Here is a 23023-nt window from a genome sequence, read left to right as displayed (position 1 = left end):
TGGATTGAGGTAAATGAATTAAATACATAATACTTGATGACTTTCAGAGGTTCATCACTTGGGGTGTGAGAATATGTATTAATTAGGGAAAGGTATAGGAAAAATGAAATGTTGGTAATTACATGCCAGGGCATACATAAAGTCCAACTCTTCATCAACGTTCAGACAAAATCACAAATAAAAAGACTTTGGTAAATAAAATGCAAATTATTTACTAAACTTCATGTTATTAAAACACTCTGATAATAATGAGTATAATAAACTCTGCTTATTCACTGCAAAAAGAAAATTAACTTTTTTACACAAATTGCCTCAATTTGTGACCTTCTGTGTAGAAAAAATAAAGTACTTCAAAAGTCATAACTGCAAGTAATGATATAGAGAGGAAAATCCTATGCTTTTTATACTTCTTCATTATTTTTTTAAATCCTAGTTTTACAGTGCAACTTTTTTTTAAAGTACAATGGACCAAAGAAAATATCTAAAAAGGCAAATATAAGCTATTTTTATTTATTTTTCATTTTACAATTATATTTATTTCAACATATAAAAGAATGGTGTTCCCATCATTTAAGCTCTTCCCAACTAGATGTTTTCTTCAACATTTAGCCAAGTGTTGGCAATTGAAAGAGGAGAAGTTCAATGTGATTGGTCAATTAAGACTTCAAAGAACCTGCTTCTCCCTAGAGGGTCAGCTAATTTCTCATTTATAAGCCCATTTATAACTCCAGCTCTGAGAAATGGTCTTAATAAAATTCACGGTTAAGTAGGCCGTCAAATGCATACCAGCCATTAACATTTGGGCTGTCTGCTGCTAGCAAAATAGTAATATTTGATGCTACGGCATTTTCGTTTTATAAGACTATTTAGCATAAATCTGCTTTAGGGTCTTATGAAACAGCTTTCTTTATGTGTTAAACAGATTAAATTCAGGTTGTAATGGTTGGTTTTAGAATGACTTGAAAATACTTCAGTTTATAGTCACTAGGAAACTATGTATTTTCTGATTAGATTATTGGCTACATTCCCTCCGGTAACTGCAGGAAGATACACTATTTTTAGGACAAAAGCAACTTATTGCAGGGTCCTCTGGAAAGAAAAGAGAAGAGGAAAAAGAGCTAAGAAGAGAGCTAGGGAGAAGGGAGCAAACTGAAGGCAATAAAGCCACTTTGCCTTGTTACAGAATTTTCCAGTTTCTCCAGCACTTGATGTATATTACTACCTCATCTAATGCTCACAGCAATCTGATGAGGTACACAGATCATTGCTACACCACACCTAAGAGGAGGAAACAAAAGCTTCAGAAGAGTGAAATTACACCTTGGCCACATGGCAAGAAAATGGGAAAACAAGATTAGAATCCCAGGTCTTGGGATAAAAGGAAGAATTTATGCATTAATTCATCTAATATCTGAGCTCTGTCTTAAATCTTCAAGAGCATAAGGTATAAAAGGCATGTGTGTGTGAGAGAGAGAGAGAGAAAGGGAGAGTGGGAGGGGGAGGGAGAGAGAAGGGATAATGTAGGCAGAAGCACTTGCATGAGTAAGTCATGAAAGCATGAATATGTTTACTGGACTGTCTCCTTCCTTCGATCGGAACCTCTTTGAGGGTAGGGAATGTGTCTGTGTTCACCACTTAAATCCCCAGGACTTAGCAAAGAGCACCATGAAAACTGGCTGCACAAATGACTGACAGAAAGAAAACAGAAACTGAAAGAGAATGATGACAGGGACATCAAAGGAGAAGAAAGTGTCAAGAAAGAATAGCTAGTATCAAATGTCACAGACACATCTAAATAAGAACCAGAATACCTCCCTTGGATAAAACAAGGAGACTGATGCTGACCTGGAAAGGTTGGGGTGGGTGGGGAATTTCTGGCAGAGTGATGGAGGGAAGACAATCAATACTCTGCAATTTAAGTCTTGGTCTCTTCTCTAGTGTGTTAACTAGAGATGGTTAAATAGTTGGAAATTATTTTCTGGGCACAACAAGGATCAAAGTGGTATTTCTCTGAGTTCTAGAGAAACACAGGGAGAGAAGAAAAAAAAAATAAGCCAAGGACCAAATATTATATCCAGGCAAAAAGTTATCCTACCAGGATAAAAACTCTAAAAAGAAAGAGGTAGAAAAGACATGACAGAGAATCCATCCCACCCTTCCTTCCACCTAATGGAAAAAAAGTTTAGTTTCTTATGTACAAACAGTGAAGTCAGACCTTAGGCTATTTTCATTTCTCTTTGTGCTATTTTAATACTAGGAAAAATAAAACATGACCAAAAATTAAATGGCACAACAGTCAATCAGATGTTTGGTAATGATACCCAAGAAGAACATTTCAATAGCCAACAAAAGATGCCACATCAATATCTATAGCAATGATAACTACATAATGTCTTCTTCTAGGTAAGAGAAATAACATACCATTTTAATAAGTGATTATTCTACATCTACAAAAGCAAAACAGACACAATTTAAAAGAAGAGTTATATTCTCTGAAAAATGAAACTGCTGATACCTCCTTTCTGTTTAAGGCTTCAATCTTACATCAATAGGAAAAACAAATTTCTTTATTCTTTGCTCCATCAAAGAATAAAAAGATTAGTCCTGAGATCTAAGAAGGTTGTTACTTCCATTAAGTTAAGAACAAGATCAATATGAACCTTCAGACAGGGATCAATAAGAAAAAATGGAAAAGAGATTTTAAACTTTATTGTCAAAACAGTAACGTGGAAAACTAGAAAGAATGAGGTTTTCTAACAAACTGAGTCACCATCTTAATTTTTTATATATCAGTATCTATTTTGTAGTATATGTCAGGAATGTGTAGTTATTTGCTTAAAGTCCATTAATCAGGGCAATGCCATGAGAAAACGATTTAAATTTGTGCAATTCTTAATTGCAGAATAATTACAAAGAAAGCAAATTTATTACTTTCAAGTTCCACCAAGTAACATAACAGAAAGGTCCTTGGGGGACTTGCTGTAATGACCAGATAAGGCTGTCTGCAATTAGCATGCCTCTTAGATGTATGTTAATCAGTATTCCAACCACTGAAGCCTGTTCAGAAACATTTTGTTCTTTTAACCATTTAAAGCATTCCCTTTCTAATCTTGCTCACATTATTAGTTTGTATAGGCAATGAAGAAAGAATTCCGGTAGCAAAAGTAAATTTCACTTCAGGCATTGTTCACATTCCTTACAGGAGTTTAAATTAATGAGGTCTTTACTAAGTTTGGTTTTTACCTTTTTCGAAACTCTCAGCTTTTTATTTATTAGTTATTATTACTTTTTCCATTCAATAGTTTATTATGGTAAAAGAAGACAGGACAAGTTTGAGACCCATAGTGGCCATTTCTTATAACTTCTAACAACATTTCAGAAACAGGAATAAGAAAATCATTGTGAGGCCAAAAGTCTACCATGTCCTAGTGAGGTAAGAGATCAACTCTCTTAAGGATATGTGTTCTAAAAGAAAAGATCCCAGTGTCTTAAAAAGTACTTAGCATAAATCCTGGTATTCAGTAATTATTGTTTTTTTTTATCTTAAGAGCAAGGACCTCCTCTTATATAACCACATTACAATGATCAAAAACAAAAAGCTATTAATATCTTTTAATGGTAACATCTTTTAAAGCCAGATTTAATTTCAACTGGCCCTTGACACTGGAAAACGACCTTAAAAGTTTTGCAAATACTAAAATCAATGATTTAAAAAATAATGGCAAAATGAAATGGACATTGGCTTGGGATCCAAGAGGTTCTGCCTTTTTTGTCACTGCTTGTTATGGGGCTTTAAGAAAGTCACTTCATCTCTGGATCTCAGTCCACTTAACCACAAAATTAAGGAACTGGCTTAACTAACCACCAAAATCTCTCCCAGTTCCAACTTGCTTTCATTCTGTATAAAGATTACTAAAGGTGAAAAACGACTGCTTTTCAACTCAAAAGTATGAAATCTTTAGCTTACTTTTCTGCCTTAAACTTCGCTGCCAAAGTGGTACAGCAAGTTTCAACCAAGTGTGTCCATTCTCTTGAGTCTCTAATGTTGGCTGAGAAATAAGGCCTTTCAAAACTATATGTTTTGACTTCAATGCATTTAAAACATGTAATAGAGGCTTTAAAGAAAAAAAATTTAAGATGTTACATAAAAACAGGCCAAGTGTAATAATATCTAACATTTGTACAGTTCCTTAAGATTTATAAGGAACTTTCACATGTTATCTCATTTAATCTTCTCAACAAGATGTAGAGCTGTTATGTTTCCCATTCTGCAAAAGTCAAGTTCAGACATGGCATTAGGATTGGGAGATTTCTTACTGTATAGTCCATGCTCTGTCCATTACACCACAGTACCTCAAATGTACATATAAATACTCTAGATCTCACTTAGATTTAGCAGCAATGTTTCTTAAAATGCTTAAATGTAAGCCGTCACAGTTCCATTAGATTAGGAAAGCAGAGCAAAAACTTTGCCCACAGTATATCAAAATTTCTTAATTTTTATTTAAGCTGTTCCTGAAGATTCAAGATAACTTTAAAAATTAAATAATTAAGACTAATCATGAAAAGAAGACCAGTATTTTTGTTTGCAGCTAAAATGGAGCCATGTTGAAGCAATGTAAATACAGTTTATAATTTATTTGGTTCCCAACAGTGAAATGATATAATTATTAATTGGGGTATTTCACATCTTCAAAATTTTATTGTCCTTTTGAGAGTCTGCACAATTCAATTTAAACTGCATGAGGAGCTCTTGTCTGAAGAGCTCTGGTATAGACTATGACTTAGGAAGACGATATGATCTTCAGATCCTCCAGGAGCCAGCATCATATTGCCACTGATTATTAAATACAACATGTTTATCCACTAGTCTCTGAGATACAGATCATTCAATCTGTTCAGAGTGCAGGCAAAATAAAACCCAGTTTATTTGAAAACCAGCCCAAATCTACCCAACCTTCATCACTATGATGTCTCTATAAGCAATGATGATGACTGAATTGTTTGCTGCAGGAACTATTTCTGGTTGAGGATTTCCATGAACATATAACATTGGTAACCTCTTAGAAATTCAGGCCAACACTTCAGGTTGTCAGCAACTGATCAACTGTTATAATTCCAACACCTTTTAGTTATTGCTCAAAACAAAAATCATAGAATTATAGTTCATTCACCTTTTATCAATGGTTTTCCAGAATTTGCTTTTTTCTTTTTTCTAAAAGATTATTATTTATTTGAGAGAGAGAGAAAGAGAATGAGTGGGGGAAGGAGCAGAGGCAGAGGGAGAAGCAGGCTCCCCACTAAGCAGGGAGCCCGATGTGGGACTTGATCCCAGGACTCCATGATCATGACCTGAGCAGAAGGCTTAACCAACTGACCCACCCAGGAGCCCCAGAATTTGCTTTTTTCTTAGTAACAGCGACATTGGTCCTTAGCTTAAAGATGGTATCATTTTCCCAAAAGCCATTAATTAATCACTGCCCTTGATAATTAAAACAAACCACACCTCAACTTCTTCCCTTTTGTGGCAGGACGACTTTCTCAGGATAAGGAACATTTATACAAAAGAAAAAGAAATACAAGAAATTGTGTCTAGGTGGAGGTAAAAGTAGCAAAGCTTTCAAGTTTCTCTACTTGGCTGAGAGAAAACACCACTGGATTCTTGAATCCATTTCTGGACACGTGCCTACCCTCAATAAATTTGGCTTTCTGAGCTGCAACACCAGAGTTAGTTTTTAACAGCTCTTTACAAAAACCAGTGAACATCTGAGGGCTGCCAAGGGAAAGAGTACAGTGAGGCAGCATACACCGTGGTTACAACAGGCTCCAGAGCCAGAGAGTCCAGGTCCAACTCCAGTTCTTCCTTCGGTGATCTTTGTTAGTGAGGAGGCAGACTGGCTGAGAAAGTCAGGAAACCCCAGACAGAAGCTGATTTTTCTCTCTTATATGAATGTCCCCAGGCTGGCAGTGCGGGCTGGTGCACAGGCTCTGCTTCCCAGAGTTCACAGGGACCCCGTTCCTTCCAGCATTCTGCTCCACCACTTCTAGGGTGCAGCCCTGGTGTTCACGGTCTAAGAACGACAGGAGGAAGGAGGAATAGAGGAGGAAGGAAGGGGCAGCGAGGATAAGCCAACTCTCTGGTAGTTCCCCGAAATTACCGACAACACTTTTTTTTGTCACTAATCACACTTAACTGCAAAGGAGGTTAGGAAGTGTGGGCCACATGCCCAGATGGAACTGTTCTTACTACAGGAAGGAGGTGAAAACAGATACTGGTGTATTCGTGGTCTCTACACACCCTGTGTGATCTTAGCCACTTTATGCCGCTGACTTCTCATTGGGGAAATGGAAACAATGATAGAGTCTCCCATCAGAAAGTTACTGGGAACATGAAACGATAGTAATCAATACAGAGGGGCTGGCATAGGGTCTGACACATAATGAATACCCAACAAGGGAAGTAATTATTTGTCTTCAAATATTTTCTTTTGCTTACTGATTTCAATTGTTAAAAATTATACAAACTGTTTTGTTCCCTCTGGTTTATCTATTTTTCTCTCCAACCCCCAAGTTACACAGTATGAACAGAGTGATCTCAATCACTGCTTTCAGCAAGCCCCCCCTTTCTAATGCTCTTGCCAACACGACACACACACATCACACACACACACAACTCACAAACATACTCTCATTCTCTCAGAGAAAACTTTAGTGACATCCCATTACCTAAATTCAAGGGCAAACTCCTCCCTCTTTACCTCAATACCTTTCCAACAGTATCTTCCACTACGATCCAATTAGATCATACTAATAACAGTGACAAAAATGATGGAGATCAAAAGTACTAAATTAATAGAGGCTATCCCTTTTTAATTTTTTTTTCTTTGCCACAGAACATGCTCAGTGCTTTACATAAACTCTCTCTTTTAATCCTCATAATCCTGTGAGGTTAACACCATTATTATCCCCATATTATAAATTATGACTAAAACTTAGAAAGGTTATACCCAAAGTCACAGTAAGTATATTGCAGGGCTGTGATCTGAACAGAGGTCTGTTGGGTTCCAAAGCTGTTCGTTTAACCACTGTGTGGCACCTATCTTCTGCACAAACATGGCATCTGTGTTCTCTCTACACACCTGAGTCACCTTAGAATTCTTTTTCTAATCACATCCTGAAAAGTTTCACTACGGTCCAGCACATTTCTGATCTCTTCTATGGGATGTTCATCAACTATAATGGAATAATAATTACATTACAGTAATTACATTATAATAATAATAGTGATAAACAGCAAAGTAGAACCTGTATTATACTCTTATAATACTACATGGTTCTAAGAACCATACATATACTAACTTACTTAATCCTCACAACAACCCTGTGAGTTAGACCATAATTACTGCCATTTTATAATGAGGTAAATAAGGCCTGAGAGACTAAGCAACTTGCCTGAGCTCGCATAGGTAATAAATGTTGGAACCAGGGTTCCAACCCAGGCACTCTTTATCTCCTCTCTAACAAAATATATTCTTCCTGTATCCCTTACTTAGATATTAAATCACATATACCTTATATTATAATTTAACCTTTTCATATATTAAAGTATAAGGCACAAGATAAATGGATAAATGAAATATGAGGTATTCATACAATGGGATAATATTTGGCTATAAAAAGTAATGACTTTTTGATATATGCTACAACATGATGGACCTTGAAAACATTATGCTTAGTGAAATGAGCCAAACACAGAATGACAAATATTGTACAATTCCACTTATATGTGGTACCTACAATAAACAAATTCGTAGAGACAGAAAATAGACTAGTGGTTCCTAGGGGTTAAGGGGAAGGGGAAAGGGAAAATTATGGTTTCACAAATACAGAGTTTCTGTTTGGGATGAAGAAAAAGTTTTGGGTACAGATAGTGGTGAGTGTTACCCAAGACTGTGAATGCATTTAATGACACTGCACTGTATACTTATGAATGCTTAAATTATAAATATTATATTTTACCACAATAAAAAAAACCCAGCATATTACATTACAATTATACTTCATAGACTCTATTGAAGGTTGATGAATCCTTTCTGGGACCAGGAGATAGCAGGAAATTTTCTACATGGTTGGCAGACAGTAAATGAAAACTACCCTGTCTATGAAACACCAAAGCAATCAATCCATAACCATGTCTTGCTTTCCCAACATGATCAATAGTACCTTTAAGAAAAAAGTTTCACACACATGCACACATATAAGATGCTCAATAAAATTTATATTCAAAGCCTCACAAGCACACAAATATATAAGTAATCTTTACAATTATTTCAGCAGGATTCAAGGACAATGCTATAATTTTCATTTTGTAAGTGGAGAATATAAGGTACAAAGAGAAGTGATGCTGTTTGGATGACTCTGTAAATCTGACAACTCTGTAAACCAGGAAGTAGGTTCTCTGCTTATTATTTGATAAGTTACTCGATCATGCAATCTTGAAAAACACCATAAGACATCAACCTGATACTCATACTACAAGGGATTAAAGCACAGTAAGGTGAATACTGATTACCACCTGTAGCTCTCCTTCTCCACATACCCCCCTCCCTCCCTACAGCATTCAACAAGGTCCTCCAAATTAAACCGGGAATGTTTAAAGACCCTAATTCATAATTTTTTTTTTAAGATTTTATTTATTTATTTGACAGAGAGAGACACAGAAAGAGAGGGAACACAAGCAGGGGGAGTGGGAGAGGGAGAAGCAGGTTTCCCGCTGAGCAGGGAGCCCAATGCAGGGCTTGATCCCAGGTACCTGGGATCATGACCTGAGCCAAAGGCAGACGCTTAACAACTGAGCCACCCAGGCGCCCCTAAAGACCCTAATTCAGAAGAGGTAACCAATTATCAACTAGCAGTGACCATGATTGAGAAATAAACAAAAGTGGTACCTGTCCTTTAAGAAAGTGACTCTAACCACTTCTGATGATGAGGTTCTAAAACCTTTTTTAGGTGGGACTCAACCTGCTCACCAGCCAGACTCTTCCCCATCTCTCATCACTCATGCTCAACTCCTCCCTTTCTGGTTACTGACAAGCAGCAAAATGGAATTTCTCTTCTTGCTCTCTGCTTGGCTTCCGTTAGAGGTAGAAACCATAAACAACAATGACATTACTAAAAGCTTGACACCAGAAAGAAAAGATGCAATAAGAGCTAATGTATTCACTAACTGAATACTTAATAACTGAAATATTACTAAGATACCTTTGTATTTCTTGGAATGAATCCTAAAGTGACTTAAGAATCAGGAATGAGGAATTTTTAATGTAATGCTATATGATAAGGCCAATACTTACCTGTCTGAATAACAACTTACGATTTTATATCTTTACTAAACAACCAAAAATTCCATCTTGGATATATAAGGAAGAGAATCCCACTCAAAAGCAGCCAAGCCTTTACCTCATTTTTCATGAAGTGAATGGATCTGATCAGCTTCCTGAAACATCACTCCTACCTTTTTTCCCCGAACGTAGCACCTTTCTTGCCTTACCAAGCAATCTGTGCCCATGTTTCCAGTGTAACATGACCGGGACATGAGGAAATGAGGCTAAGGTAGAATTTCTTTGGCTTGTGACTGGTGCTTAAGCTATACTGCGGCATGGTTTTGTTTGGTATTAGAAATTAAACTTCAGAAGTCCTAGGAAAATTCCAAACTGCATCAAGTCAAGACAATGAATACCTTATAAATCTTGTGACAATCAGCTTAATACTAACATATGCAAAGGAATTCAAAGGGTAACAGAAGGAAAGTGGAAACCAAGAGAAGCTACAGGGGTGAAAAGAGGAAGGAAAGAAAGTAACTAGTCCAAAAATTAAAAAAGTGAAGGCAATTAGCTGGAAACCAAGTAGAAAGAGAATCCTGCAACCTGGTTAGTGATAATTAAAATCTAAGGAAGCAAAACCCCTTTCTGGGGAGCAGGTGATGGAGTATGTCCACACATAGCTGGATACAATCATTAAGGAGAGTGAAAGTAGGAAGAGTCTCGGGAAAACCATATTTCATTCCCTGTGTCTCAACAGTGGCAGATACCTGCTAGGTGAGAAAAAAACTGATTCCAGCCACAGCTCTCTCATGTTCCATTTGCCTGAATATGGCCTCAAACACCTCATGCTACCCAGCAAATCCTTCTCCTTCTAATAAATCCCCCACTAATCTATGAAACCACTAATCCACCCTCTCTCTTCAAAGCACACTGCCTATGCACCCTATAACACATGCTTTCTATCCTTTCAAAGAGAATCAGTGAACTAAAGTCAAGGCAAATATTTGATATTCCATGGGAAGATGACTGCAGTGCTCAGGAGGATGAATAATGTGACCTTATAATAACTTCTAGAGAAAGATGCATTGTTTTGTGGGAAGTAGAAGGTGGTTAATACCTGGCATGTGTTCAGGCAGCTCTACCTTATTTCAGGCTTGCCATTTTTAAAACAATTTTAACTCCTACTGGAGCTAGAAAGTTCTAAACATATTAAATAAGAGGTATCCCCCGCCCCAGATAATTTTATATATTTTACTTCTCTGAAGTTGATACTTCTAACCCAGCAAACAGTTTCCAAGGCATCTGAGGTAGCTGAAGTCCAACAGAGTCTCTGGCTGGCAGAAGTTCCTGCTGGGAAAGAGAGAGGCCCAGCAGGGCAACCACAGGAACACAGAGCCATGAAAACAAAGAGTGTGAGGAGGAGGCTCAGGAGGAGGCTCCCTGGACCAGCATTTGTAAACAGCTTTCGGAACACTTCTTAGCGGAGATAAGATTTGAAGCAACTATGATGAATCCCAGAATTGCGGTCTTGGTATGGACCCATGAGCTCACTCTGGTCTGTCCACCCTCCTCCCCAGTGGATGAATCCCAGAAAGATGGCCATGTTAACTCCTAAAGAATTCCAGAGACAGAGACCAATACTGCTACTAGTGAAAAACTGTTATTATGCTAAAGCTCTTCTGCAGGACCAAGAAAGCACTAGACATCATGGCAATCCTACAATCACTTTTTAGTTCCACACAAAAACCCACTCACTATTCAGATACAATCTCTCCAAAAAGCCTATCTTGACTCCCCAAGATGGGGAGGAGTCAGAGCACAACTCCTCTGTGCTCTCATAACAACCTCTACAATGGTTTACCTGAGCACTTACACTATAAACCACCTATGCTTTATCTGTCTCCCCAGTCAGACTGCAAAGGCCTCAAGGAAGCGATTCCCTGTGCACTGTCATCGATAAGTACTCAAAAAATTTTTTTGTTGGATCAATGAAAAACAATCTTTCCCCTTTGAGGGTATTTTGAATCACATCCATCTTCCCTGCCCCAAGAAACAGTCAAGCAGTAAGGGCTAAAGAAGGAAGAATTGGAGAGTGGCTAAGAAAGTTAAATTCTAACATGGTTGGCTTTCTACCTACACGCTACTTTCCCAAATGTGTAACTCTGAGAACTTACTTGTCTATGGTTCAGCATGCTCACCTACGAAATGATGATAATAATGGTAGCTTTCTTGCAGATTTCTGTGAGGATTAAACAAAACAATATATGCAAAGTACCCAGCAGGGTAGCTGACTCACCCTAAATAATGAATAAATGTTTGCTGCTCCTGCTGCCAAGAAGAAAGCGTATGACAGCGGCAGGAGTTGACAGGCCAGGGTTTAGGACGGTTGGATTCTACATATCCTGGGACGCTCTTGCGGGCCATGTGATCTCAAGTAATGAAAAGCAAATCATTCTCATCTCTGCCTTCTTTACTAAGGTAATGTAATGATTAGTGCCTATGTGCACATTATCTTAAGAATGAAAATCTGTTTTCAAAAAGGGGAACTGTGTGTGTGTGTGTGTGTGTGTGTGTGAGAGAGAGAGAGAGAGAGAGAGAGAGAGAGAGAAAGAGGGATAGAGGGAGGGAGGGAAAGAGGGAGAGGAAGAGTGTATTTTCAAAAAGGGAATGCTGGTAAGTGTTCTGCCTGGCAAATTATTTAGGTGGAAAAGAAAAAGGATTATTTTAGATTAAGACTTTTTAAAAAAACACCATATGAATATATTCCCAGGCCAAAAAAAAAAAATTCTCTTGCACCAAATTATAAGGTCCAGAGGGAACATACTACCTAATATTTAGGTCTCCAACTTTTAGTACAGGGCCTGATACTTAAAAGGCCATAATGCTTGTAGAACTCAGGACAAATACACATGGTGAATTATGAACAGTCTCTTCACTGAATATAAAATACTCACTGTCTATACAACTCACTTGATACCTATTATGAAAACTCATGTGGCATCTCTTGGAATACTTTTAGACTATTGTGTGATTTTATGTTGCTATGTAAGCATCTATAAAAGAACCGTGGTCTTCTTTACAGTGAGTAAACCCTTTGAGGGCAAGATCCATGCCTTGTATTTCCTCTCAAATTCTGTATTTCTTAGCATCATGTTTCAGATTTAGAGAAATCAATAATTAGTTGATAGCTGATTGATCATGTGTGGCAGCCCAACATAATCAGTGTATCCAAGAAAAAAAATTAAGAATAAAAATATCATCTTGGTACTTACTTTCTGCTTTTAGCTTTGTATCTAGAAACTAATGAAACTGTAACTGTTCAATATTATACAAGAGGATTAAAAAGATAATCTGTAATCATTATTTTTGCTTCAGGGAAAAAAGATACCCCATAAATAGAAAATTGTATTAAAATATGCATTTCTAAGAAGCCAGGAGGTTTGTGAGCTGGACTAACAATCTCAGGGAAGGCACTGAAAGTGATAAACATTTTGAAATCCATAATTTTTTTTTTAGAGGTAATTTATTTTCTAGTGGCAAGTCTTGCGGTGACTTTTTTTTTTTTTTTAACTTAAAACTAATCTCTGGCTGGAATTGAGTAAGTTCCCTGGCTAGACACCAATCTGACAACTTTATACCTATTTATCCATTTCTGCCCAACTGCACAGATCAGACCAGAACAGGTATATTCTCTGCCACCAAGGATGCTGGTATTAGAGGAAGAAATAAATTAAGTGCAATTATATGCCCACATTTTATTATGAAAACAACTATTACACATTCATATCGTTAAACTGTACTGCTAGTAAAGAACTGTAAAGGCCAAATATAAACTGAGCTGATTTCTGGAACCCTCTGGTTATCACAGTAGTACCTATTAAGCTTATTATTGGATGCCAAGCACTGTACTACATGCTTTGCATGTTACTTCAGTCCTCATAGGTTTTAATATTATCCTCATTTTATGGATGAGGGAAACTGAGGCACAGAGAAGTTAAGTGACTTGTCCTAGAGCCCAGAAGGGCAGAGCCAGGGTTTGAACCAGAGCAGTACGGTTTAAAGTTTCGATTTTAGTTAATGTGCTATACCATATGTCCATAAAGCAGCCAGCACAAATATATGTAATAATTATTAAATTTAATTTTATACCTATTTTACATACTCATACAAAATGAAATATTTTTTCACCAAAACCTTCACATAAAACCAATTTTAAGTCTCAGCATTCACAGTCCAACACATGATAAAATACTCTAAAAACATGGGTGGACAAACTTTTTTGGTGAAAAGCCAGATAGTAAACATTTTAGGCTGTGGCCCAAACATCTCTGTAAGAACTACTCATTTCTGCCTTTGTAGCAAAAAAGCAGTCATAGACAATACATAAATGATAAATTTCCAACTTTATTACAAAACAAGTAACAGCCCAAGTTTTGGCCTGAGGGCTTAGTTTGCTCACCCCTGCTCTAAACAAAAACAATATACATATTAACAAGAGCTCTAATATGGTGAAATTAGACTAACTGCATTGCTAGAAGTAAGTTGCTTTAAATAATTTATTTGGTTTAAAGCAGTTCTCAACCAGGGGCAATTTTGCCCTCTCGAGGACAATGTCTGGAGACATTTTGGGTTGTCACAACTAGGAAAGTGTTAACTGGCTTCTAGTAGGTAGAGGTCTGGGACATTGCTAAATAAACATCCTGCAATGCACAGGATGATCCCTACAACAAAGACTGAGCCGGCCCATGTCAGGAGTGCTGAGGCTGAAGACCCTTGATTTTAAGGATGCCAATTTATGTAGGTGTCCTTTTTACATATCCCTCTTAAAACAGCTTTTCTATTTGGTCCTGAAATAATCCTATAAAGAATTAAAGGTAGGCACAATTTATCTCATTTCCTACAGAAGAAAAGCAATATTCAGAGAAGTTAAATAATGTAAATCTGTTCACCTATATGAGAGCTAAAACTCATACCCAGGTCTTAATGTTTCAAAACCTGTGTTCACCCCCCACCCCCATATTTAAAAGGTTTTTGAGACAAATTTATAATAGTTAAGCTTGAAAAGATACTTTTAGAATTGTATTGTCAGAATATGAAACTAAAAAAACATTGAATTCCATATTTTAGGTCTTGCTGAGTTGCTTTAAGATTCAATCCTGGTAGGTAGAAAGGAAATTTGGAAATATTAAAACAGTTTTCAGAAATATCCTCGGAGAGGGGCGCATGGGTAGCTCAGTTGGTTGAGTGTCCGACTTTGATGCAGGTCATGATCTCAGGGTCCTGGGATCGAGCTCAGCATTGGGCTCCCTGCTCAGTGGGGTGTCTGCTTCTCCCGCTCTGTCTGACCCTCCCTGCCACCTCCCCCTCTCCCCCGGCCCCCAGCTCATGCTCTCACTTGCTCTCTCTCTCTCTCAAATGAATAAAAGAAAAAATATTCTAGGAGAGAATAATAATGAACACATAACTTAGAAAGTAGATTTTTCTCCATAGTCTCTGCTTACTCATTTATAGAGTCCCCTATCAGTCACTATATTCTTTTCTACTCACAGTTCTTAAATTCCTTTCTCAACTCATTGGGCAGGGCCCCCTCAGGTATATAGCTCTAAAACGACTGAAGCTGGAAGCGAACACACGGGACTACTGTGAACACCATCCTAGGGCACATTTCTGACGGAGGCAGTCTGTACTTTCACTCCAGTCTGCAGAACCGGGGAACACGGAAGCCAAAAGCCCCCCAAAGCTCGGGGTACTCCTCCTGCTGAGACCCAAATGGTGACAATGACTGCCGATCCTAAAGTACAGCTTCCGTCAAAGGGAAACCTTTCAGAGACGGGGGCAGCACTGTTCTCATGGCTCTCACGGGGCCAGGGCCACGTGGCAGAATCAAGGGCCCATGTGAGTTCCCAGGTCACGCTTTTGGCTCAAGCAACTCTAATTCTCATCAAACGATTTCACCAGAACCAGAATGAGAAAAACTGACCGGTTAGGAAAGATACGATATAGAGTGGCTCAAATGAAATCAATTCTTCCATCCAATTCTCTAATTTTACCTTCAATTTCACTCAAGAGTACAAGAAAACTGAGTTCTGCCATCTTTAAAGTAGAGACATCTAAACTAAGAATATTTCAATTCAGAAAATGTTTTAAGTATATTCTTGAAGTGTTATCAGTCCAGGACAGTTTGGTCTTCAGCACAGAAGTTTATTTAGAGATACTCTATCTTGAACCATCAAAGGTGTGGATAAGCCCCTTGACAATGCAGTGACTTCAAGTCTCTATCTCCTACACTCAGTATTAAATAATGTGAATTTTGTAATTTCTGGCAATCTTTTTTTTTTTTTTAATGAGGTATATGTTGTGTGTGTGTGTGTGTATGTATTTAGGGTCAGTCTCTGTTTTTTTTTTAAGGTCTAGCTGAAACATTTAAGTTGAATTTTTTATTACTTTGAAACAGATTAAAGCTCTAAGACTCGTATTCATGATAATAATGAACAATAGAAAGTACAGTACTTCTTTCAAAAACACATTTAAATAATTTAAGAAACAAAAAATAATAAATAGTAATTAAAACTTTTAGAGTATAAAACATAATAAAACACTTGATTTTTTTTTTTAAAGATTTTATTTATTTGACAGAGACACAGCGAGAGAGGGAACACAAGCAGGGGGAGTGGGAGAGGGAGAAGCAGGCTTCCTGCAGAGCAGGGAGCCTGATGCGGGGCTCGATCCCAGGACCCTGGGGTCATGACCTGAGCCCAAGGCAGCCGCCTAACCGACTGAGCCACCCAGGAGCCCCAACACTTGATTTTTAAATTTCAGTAAATACTTAAGTAATTGAGTAACAGAAGCATAGCTTGAAAGGGATGACGTGATTCATTTATGGATGAGTTTAGTCCTTTCTCTGTCAACAAGAGCTAGGTTGCTGTCTTCAGACTCATACTATCATATTCTCTGAGGGAAAAACACCTACATTTGTCTAGAGTTTGAGACTCATAATGATTGAGAAATAAAACTTAAAGAAAACAGCTGCCTGAGTTAAAAGTCCATAAATTCACCTTCCCTTTATTTTGTTTTCTCACCCAGCTTCATTATAGCCTCATACAATATCTACAGGAGTTCACCTCTCAACACCATGGTGCCAGTAACTTTTCGATACCAGGAATGACAAATAAAAAGTAACACTTAGGAAATTAAGGGCAAGCAGCCGCACACTGGTTTAAGAGACAGGATGGTTAAAAAAGAAGACAAAAATTAAGAGTAGCGTCTCCAAATATAACTTGAGAACTTACTTGCAGTAGAGTCCAGATACTTCTACCTTTTAACAATAATACTCCTCCTTTGTTTAGAAAGATCAGCCAAATCAATTGTGGAGGTCAATAGAATGATAAAATGTCATAGGCAGCATCTTTATAACTCTAGGGAAATTTAGCAAACCTTGAAAGTGAGACAAGGTTAAATGAGGTAAAGAGGCAAATTTATTAAGCTATATATATATTTGATTCAGTGGAAATTTTAACTTACCCTGGCAGTTAAGCTACATAACACCATAAGGAGTTCTGTTAGGATGAGACAACTCTCTAAATCCCTACAGAAATATGACTCCATTCTTTAAGGGCTAGGGTATCATATCCTTTAGGATACATATTGGAAAAGGAGGATTGCTCTGCCATGAGGACTGGCTGCTTTCTGACTGATTTAAGATGATGAGACCATGGAGGGTTGCCGGGGTGGCTCAGTCACTTAAGGTTGCAACTCTTGGTTTCAGCTCAGGTCACGAGCTCAGGGTTGTGATACCAAGCCCCAAGACCAGCTCTGTGCTGAGCATGGAGTCTGCTTGGGATTCTCTCCCACTCTCTCTTTGCCCTCCCCCCCACCCCGGTTTGTGCATGAGCACTCACATGCACATGCTCTCTCTCTCTAAAATAAATAAAATTAAAAAAAAAAAAAGATGATGAGACCATGGAAAGCCAACAGACCACCAACAACTTAGGATCAGAGAGCAGGCAGTCCTAGGGCTACTACTTCAGCCCTCTTCTTTAGAACAAGAAAGCACTCTAGCTTGGTCCCTCATTTTAACTCTTCCCAATTCAAGTGGGGAGATAACAGAACTGGCTGCAGTCTTGCAGCCACTTCCTCATCATCTCCTAAAGGGAAAAGAGATAATAAGGAAAACACTCTCCTCTCCCCTCAGAGTTTTCACCAAATAAGGACAGTTCATTTCTGCCACTCTCTGAGGCTCTAACATGTCTAAAAACTATTTAATCTTCCACAGTTGTGTTGTGACCTCCTTTTTCATACAAAAGGTCTAACATGGAGCCTCATGTCAGCCACCTTGGTGCCTTCTGGAAAGGCTATGATGTTTTGTCTCAGCCTAAAGAAACACACTCCTTCAGTATCCATCATATTCTTACCCATTCCTGTAATTCTGCTCTTGTTCCTCTACTATGATGCAGCCTCTAAGCCCTTCCCTTATCAAAGTCATCTTAACCTACATAGAGTCCATCACCTTTGATGCTATTTATCTACTGCAGACCTAAAGTAAAAATTTCCCCCTCCTTAAAATTTCCCCCCTGAGAGTCAACTGATAATTTATTGGCATGGATTAGTTGTTTTCCTATATAACTACTACATCTACCTAATCACATCACTAATCACACCAAATGTTAAGGAAAAGGAACCTATCTTTTTTTCTTTTTGGCACATAAAAGATGCTCAACAGACGACCCACCTCCCCACCGGGCAGGCTGCATGGGCCGCTGCTTCCCACGCGGTCTACTGGTGCTGCGGCCGCCGCCAGGCTCGCGGCTCCGGCCCCGTGTGCTCAGCCGGGAGTCCAGCCGGGAGTCCATCCCACCGTCCAAGCGACCCTGCGGCAGCCTCATGGCGCCACCCTGAATCGGGACGCACAACCGCACTTTCCACTGTGATGAGGCCCTGGCGTGCGCATTGCTGCGCCTCCTGCCGAAGTACCGGGATGCAGAGATTGTGCGGACCCGGGACCCTGAAAAACTGGCTTCCTGTGACATTGTGGTAGATGTGGGTGGCGAGTACGACCCTTAGAGACATCGATATGACCATCACCAGAGATCTTTCACAGAGACCATGAGCTCCCTGTCTCCTGGGAAGCCGTGGCGGACCAAGCTGGGCAGTGCAGGACTCATCTATCTGCACTTCCGGCACAAGCTGCTGGCCCGGTTGCTGGGCACCAGCGAAGAGGACAGCATGGTGGGCACCACCTATGACAAGATGTACGAGAACTTTGTGGAGGAGGTGGACGCGGTGGAGAATGGGATCTCCCAGCGGGAAGAGGGAGAGCCTAGATACGTGCTGACTACCACACTGAGTGACCGGGTTGCCTGACTGAATCCTGCCTGGAACCAGCCCAACCAAGACATCAAGGCCGGGTTCAAGCGTGCAATGGACCTAGTCCGAGAGGAGTTCCTGCAGAGACTAGACTTCTACCAGCATAGCTGGCTGCCAGGCCAGGGCTTGGTGGAAGAGGCCCTGGTCCAGCGATTCCAGGTGGACCCAAGTGGGGAGATAAGAGAACTGGCGAAAGGTGGATGCCCCTGGAAGGAGCCCCTCTATCACCTGGAATCTGGGCTATCCACACCGGGGACCATCACCTTTGTTATCTACACTGACCAGGCCAGACAGTGGCGGGTAAAGTGTGTGCCCAAGGAGCCCCATTCATTCCAGAGCCGGCTGCCCCTGCCAGAGCCAGGCCGAGTCTTTGGGATGAGGCCCTGGACCAGGTCAGTGGGATTCCTGGATGCATCTTTGTCCACACCAGCAGCTTCACTGGTGGGCACCACACCAGAGAGGATGCCTTGAGCATGGCCCGTGCCACCCTGGCCCAGCGCCCGGTACCTAAACCTCCCACAAATTCCCTAGTCCAAAAAAATGTCATCTATCGCATTAAAAAATAAATAAATAAACAAAAGATGCTCAACAAATGTTTGTTGTATGAATCCCTTAACATGCTTACAATGTTTTACATATATTATAGGAGCTCAATAAATACTTGGTATTTACACGAGTAAGGGAAATTCCTGCAAGGACTTTTGCCATAAAGCTATTGAAGGATATCCTATCTATAGTATAACTGTTTTAAGGCTTAAAGAATGTTGACATTACTCTAGGGTAGGTTAAGCAGTGATGGGAAACAGTTAAAATTCAGTATGAAAGATAATTTGTACTTTGGCATACTTATAATCCTTTTTAAAAGGCTCTAAATATGTATTTCATTTATTTAATGTGTATATAATTACTTACAATGCTTAACTATAAACAGAGCTCTCATTTATAGAAAAAGTATAATTATGAAAGAATGCTTGCTATTTTCTCTATATTCTTTAATCATGACCAAGGGAAGCCTATCAGGACATAATGCAATGCCATAAGCCAAGCACCCTCTTGCTTATTCTAACTGCTGGAAACCTAATTAAGAAGCAATAAACAATTCCCTGCATGCTGGCCTTAGAAACTCCAAGTGTAAGCAAAAATACAACGACATGAAAAAGGTTATGTAACTATCACTATTTATTATCTCAAGTGTTATTAAGCACCAAAAGGCAAAGAGCTGTCACCAACTAAATTTAAAAAGGACTTTTATTTTCTTCCTTTAAAAAAGATAAGACACAAACAATGAATCATGGAACACTACAACAAAAACGAATGATGTAATGTATGGTGATTAACATAATAAAATAAAATTTAAAAAAAGATAAGATGTGGTAAGATATGTGAATATGTGACCCCCCCCAACCACCATGAACATATTTTCAGAGAATCCTCACTTTAGAGGAAAAATGATCATTTTTAACTTCTAGGACTGTAACTTTGCCTAAAACTGAAAGAAATTATTTCAAACAAGATGTCTTTTCAAAGAAGGGAATTACAGTGTATAAATCAAACCAAACACTTCATCCTGTGATACATATTATGCCATATTTTACTTTGGAAGTAAAAGTACTGCTTTTTGAAAATCTGCCGTCACAAAATTTCATGGAGCTCACTTGCAAATGCCAAGGGGATACAGCTGATTACCATTACTTTTACCATTACCATTACAGGAAAGTTTAACCTAATCATGAATACAATGCAAGAAACACTTAGAGATACCTCCTTTAAATGGGGGAGGAGAATTTGGGGCACCTGGGTGGCTCAGTCAGTTAGGCATCTGACTCTTGGTTTTGGCTCAGCTCATGATCTTGGGGTCCTGGGATCAGCCTGCATCTGCTCTACACTCAGTGGGGAGTCTCCTTGGGATTCTCTCTCTCTCCCTCTCCCTCTGCCCACCCCTCCTGCCCCCCCACACTCACACTCTCTCTTTCTCAAATAAATAAGTAAATCTTAAAACAAAGGGAGAACTTTAGATTAAGCAGGTTCAATATCCTGAAAAAAAAAACCACAAAATTAAGGAAAAGGTACATAGGCTTTTTCAGAAAAGGCAAACGAGTGATGGCTCAATTTTTAAACATAATAATACCAAAGATTTTGGTCCAATTTGCAAAGGTAACTAGCTTATATTTGAAAAACAATGGTGATCCAAATGAAAGGAACAAAATGAAATTACAAAAACCTGCTGAATTTGACTATAAATCATTTTTGAGGCTATACTAGAAGTAACTAAAAGAGCACTAAATTAACACTTTCAGTAAAGTGACAGATTTTGATTATTAATCTCTAAGAGAAGGAACGCTAATTGTAATTATTTGTGGTTCTGTGATTCCTATCGAGGATTTCTGCATCTAAGTAAGTGAGAAATAATGGTCTACAGTCTTGTTTTTCCGTCCTCTCTTTGTTTTTGCTATCACAGTAATACTAGCTTCATTAAATGAGTCAGGAAATGTTCCACCCAATCTTCTGGAAGAGACTTTTTACAAAAAAATGGTGTTAACTCTTCTTTACATGTTTGGTAGAATTCTCCAGTGAAATACTGGAACTAGAGATTTGTTTTTCAAGAGTTTTAAAATTACAACTACAATTTCTTCAATGCTTAATGGGCTATTCAGATTATTTCATCTTGGTTGAGTTCTGGCAGTTTGTGTAAGAAATTGATTCATTTCTTCTAAATTATCCATTAATGGGTATAAAGTTGTTTACAGTATTCCCTTGTTATCTTTCTAATGTCTACAGGCTCTGTACTGATATCCCCTATTTCATTCCTGATACTGATGATTTATATCTTTTCAACTTTTTTTTCTGCCTTTTCAGAGATTTACTAATATTACTGTTTGTTTTTCAAGAAATTAGCTTTTCGTATTCATTACTTCTGTTTTTTTTATCACTGAAGTATACTTGGACAATTAAGAATTGTATATATTTAAGGTATACAATTTGATTATTTGACCCACATATACATTGTGAGATAATCACCACATTCAAGCAAGTTAACATATCCATCTCTTCAGTTAGCACATTTTCTTTTTTTGTGATGATAACAAGATCTACCCTCTATCCTAGCAAGTTCCAAGTATACAATATTGTTAATTACAGTCACTTACAGTACATTAGATTGATAGTATTTATTCAACTTGCAAAACTGAAACTTTGTCCTCTCAACCAACACTATCCCATCCATTTCCCCCTTTCCCCAGCTCCTGGTAAATACCATTCTACTCTCTGCTTCTATGATGTAGACTATTCTAGATTCCAAATCTAAGGGAGAACATACCATGTTTGTCTTTCTGCATCTGGCTTATTTCACTTAGCATGATATTCTCCAGGTTCATCTATGTTGTTACAAATGGCAGGATTTTGTTCTTTTTAAAGGCTGAATTATATTCCATATACATAAAATCACATTTTCCTTATCCATTCATCTGTGGATGGAAACTTGGGTTGTTTCCATATCTTCACTGTTTAAATAATGATGAAATAAACATTGTAGTGAAGCAATCTCTCAAGATGCTGATTTCATTTCCTTTGGTTATATACCCAAAAAAGAGACTGCTGGATCATATGGTAGTTTTATTTTTACTAAGGAACCTCCATACTGTTTTCCATAATAACTGTAACAATTTACAATACCACTAAAATGTTCCCTTTGTCACAATGTTATCATCACTTGCTGTCTTTTGTCTTTCTGATAATAGCCATTCTAACAGGTGTAAAGTGATATCTTACTGTGATTTTGATTTGCATTTCCCTGATTATAAGTGAAGTTGCACATCTTTCAAAAATCTGTTGGCCATTTGATGTCTTCTTTGGAAAAAAGGTCTATTGAGGGCCTTTGCTCATTTTTGATCAGGTTGTTTTTTGTTTGATTGTTTCCTGTTCAGTTGTATGAGTTCTATATTTTGGATATTAACCCTTTATGAAATATATGGTTTGCAAATATTTTCTCCCATTCCACTGATTGCCTTTTTGTTGATTGTTTCCTTTGCTAGATAGAAGCTTCTTAGTTTGATGCAATCTCATTTGTCTATTTTGCTTTTGTGCCTGTGCTTTTGATGTCATACCCAAAAAACCATTGCCCAGACCAATTGTAAAGAGCTTCACCCCCCCACCCTATGTTTTCTTCTAGGAGATATATGGTTTCAGGTCTTACATTTAAAAGTCTTTAATACATTGTGAATTGGTTTTTGTGTATGGTGTAATATAAGGATCCAATTTCATTCTTCTGTATGTGAATATATCCAGTTTTCCCAACACCATTTACTGAAGAGACTATCCTTTTCCCATTCTGTGTTGTT

The 23023-nt window shown here is 38.3% G+C and overlaps 1 protein-coding gene and 1 pseudogene across 5 annotated transcripts in view; one reads left to right on the top strand and one right to left on the bottom strand.

The window, feature by feature from the left end:
- RABGAP1L (RAB GTPase activating protein 1 like) overlaps nt 1–23023 on the bottom strand; it is a 762700-nt gene that overhangs the window by 351748 nt on the left and 387929 nt on the right. The gene's annotated exons all lie outside the window — the stretch shown is intronic.
- LOC112828780 (MYG1 exonuclease-like) lies at nt 18072–19252 on the top strand (annotated as a pseudogene).

This window comes from Callorhinus ursinus, unplaced genomic scaffold (assembly GCF_003265705.2).
Source record: "Callorhinus ursinus isolate GAN/ISIS: 27379988/994484 unplaced genomic scaffold, GSC_fseal_2.0 scaffold13, whole genome shotgun sequence".
Taxonomy (NCBI): domain Eukaryota; kingdom Metazoa; phylum Chordata; class Mammalia; order Carnivora; family Otariidae; genus Callorhinus; species Callorhinus ursinus.
This window is presented reverse-complemented; position numbering and strand designations above follow the sequence as displayed.